We start from the raw sequence: 3,422 nt of genomic DNA, 5'->3' as shown, positions 1-3,422 counted from the left end.
TAACTTCTTCGTTTCAACTTCGATTTCGATGATCTTTATATCCACGGAAAGGTATTGAGGAGCTATATAACCCTATATAATTAATTTTAACCTTAAACACATCGAACTAAAATCCTTAATTCATAAAAGAAGTCTAAAACACCACTTTTCCCATTATACCCTTGGGCTAAAAAGCACAAACCGAACTCTTGGATCACATAATCCACATTAACCACTTCCAAATGGGTCTAAACCTCTCTTTACCAAAAGCCCAAAGCCTTATGATACTTGATGTTTGGGTCACGACCCCCAATCATGAAACGACTCGAAGCAAGGTGTTACATCATCTTCCATAAGTCTAAGTTTATCCCTAGACTAGATTACAATACCCGTAACCAATTTCTAATACCAACCCTATTTTTTTGTGACACTAACCTATCTAGACTGTACATATATTCCCTAAAGAGTATTAGGTATTATTATTCATTTATCTACTCAACTATGGTACTTCTAATATTATTATATAGTATTATCTATTTATCCTAATATAAAATAAAACCATATATTGTTCGCACATAGCACGGCATATATATATATATATATATATATATATATATATATATATATATATACACACACACACACATATATATTAACATATAATCCAGGCAATAAGCATATAATTCACATACGGCTACCAACAAATATTTAATACTTTAGTTAATACTTGTATTAAATTATGTTCATGAAAGGGACTATGCACTCACTTGATAAAATGGGTGACTGACGATTTCGGCAGCGCTTCACTTCACACTTCCAAAGAGACCTAGACGTATAAAGTAGTAACCTTAGCCTAGTTTCATAATCCTAGCGACTATAATAATTATAGTCTAGATACCTCAATAATTTCAATGTCTACATCAAGATCTATTAAGTAAGGAATAACCAGGTAGGATCATATCGGAGGTAGGGTCCGTTTGGTATACATGGTATACTGTTTAGAAATCCCACTTTAAACACCTCACTAAATCTAGCCTAGACATCACTCCCGTAAGTAGATCAATCAATATAATGACTTGGAATTACTGATAAATCTTAATTATAGGTTCATAATAACGACTTATGACTATAATTAAAATTTACACTTAAATAAAATAGCGTAGCTTAACTTACAGAGTAATCTAGTGGAAACTGGGAATTATGCGGGCAGAAATCTGACCCGGGAGCTTCTATTCAACGGCTATCTAAAACCATAGAGCTTCGTCGAAGGGGTCGGGAACTCGGGAGTAAAAGGGGCTAAAGAGTTGAAATAGCTCCAGAGGATTCCGGTGGAGTTGGGATGAGAAATGAGCTGATTTCCGAGGGTTTATATAGTTGATTTTGGAGTGTGCGTCGTGCATAGATAAGGTGTGCGTCACGCATTTGTTCAGAAGAAGGTGACGTGTTTCCTTCTGCGTGGTGCCACGTGTCACATTGTGGGTGGTGTGTCAGTGTGCATCGCGCATGTTGTCTGTGCGCGTGGCTGCGCGTGAAATTTTCTATTTTCTTAGAAAAAATCATAACTTGCTCATATGAGCTTCATTTTCGACGAGTTTTATATCCACACGTAGTTATTGACGAGATCTAAAACTTTCAGTTAGACCCCGTCGGCTAATTTTGACCTTATTTTTAAATTTATTTTTAACAAACTTAGACTATTAAAGCCCGTTAAAAATTCATTTCGTCGCTTATCGATAATTTACTAAAATGGCTTGATAATACGTAGTATGCAATGTGCAAACCTATAGAGAATCCTAATCGAGGATTTAAATTATGATTATTATTTATTTTGTCTAGCCTATATATATATATATATATATATATATATATATATATATATATATATATATATATATATATATATATATATATATATATATATATATATATAAGAAGTATCTTGTATAAATAAAACAACGAACAACAACGCGATCGACCATGGGAGGCCCCCACTAACAAGTGTTAGATGAGACACGATTAATCTCCTAATTGAATAACCTTTAGCTATAAAGTCCCAGGCCTATAATCGTTAAATCTTAAGTGAGAGGGAAAGATATGTATAGATATATACGGAGTTGACATCTCCAGCTGCAGTTGCTAGCTACAACCCGACGATAGTCGAAGCAGGCATAACTTTCTAAACACGGACAATGTCTGAAGAAGCGTCTGGATATTGGGCGAACGAAAACAACTAGTCATAACTCGATTATATGAACTCATCGTAACATTGTTAAACTCAAACTACTACTCTTTAAGGGACACCTCGAAAGGATTATTAGCACATGCAGGACAGTAAAAGAATACTAAGATGGTATTACTATAGTGACTACAAACTATACAAGATTCTAAGGAATCTATCAAGAACCAAGGAATAGGAAATTATAATTTCCCTATTCATAAACAAAGATCCAGATTCGAATCTAGGGTCTAAACTTTCTGAAACACTTCCAGGGTAAACCTAAGAAAACAGTTTGGTATACACAAAACCACTAACGCAAATTTAGGAATACAACAAACGTTGGCATAAGAAACTCTATAGAATGTTTTAAACTATACAAAACCTGTGAACTCACCAACATTATGTTGACCTCTAAAGCCACATGTAATCCTATGAAATTAATGGGAAACAAAAGATTTTACAACAACGGAGAATGAGGCGACTAGCAGTCTATCAAGAATGCATAATTACAAAAGATAAATTATATTCATGTCTTTATGTCACACAACAATTGATAAATGGAAGTGATGTGTATGTTATAAAGTTATGAATTAATTTAATTATATCCTTTAACTATAAACTAACATCCTAACGTCGCGCCGTCTGGCGTTTCCGCTGTCGGCCGGGAGTGTGGCACATTCAAACTACAACAAAAACACTTAAGAACACTCAAGAATAAGATATTTCTACAAACATGATTTTTTTAATCTCAAGAACAAGAAAACATTTTCCAGATTTGCAAAATCATAAACCCTAGAATCATGAACTAAATTATTCAGATCTTCATACAAAAACTCTAAAAACTCAATTTTCCATATCTAAAAACCTTCATCCTTCTCTGGCTCGATTCTAGCTGACGATGGCGGTGATTTCATGGTGGTTTCAGACGACACCCCCTTTCTCAGATCTAAGTTGTTACCTCAGATCGGAGCAGATGAAGACGTCGCCACCTTAGATCGGAGCAAGGGTTTGCACACGTTTACATATCTACTATTCTGCTCTCTTTTTCCTTCTCCGACGATGTCGGTGCCTCAAATATCTAGACGAGATCAGAGCTAGGGTTTGTAGAGGCGATGGTGACACATGAATCGAAGCTAAGGTTTGTAGAGGCGACAACGGTGGTGACTTCGTCTCTCACCGTTTTGCTTCACCCGTTCACAAACAGAGTCGAAGCTAGAGTTTGTAA

The sequence above is a fragment of the Lactuca virosa genome, chromosome 8, assembly GCF_052849685.1.
Source record: "Lactuca virosa cultivar CGN04683 chromosome 8, Lactuca_virosa_CGN04683_v6, whole genome shotgun sequence".
In the NCBI taxonomy this organism is placed as follows: Eukaryota; Viridiplantae; Streptophyta; class Magnoliopsida; order Asterales; family Asteraceae; genus Lactuca; species Lactuca virosa.
This window is presented reverse-complemented; position numbering follows the sequence as displayed.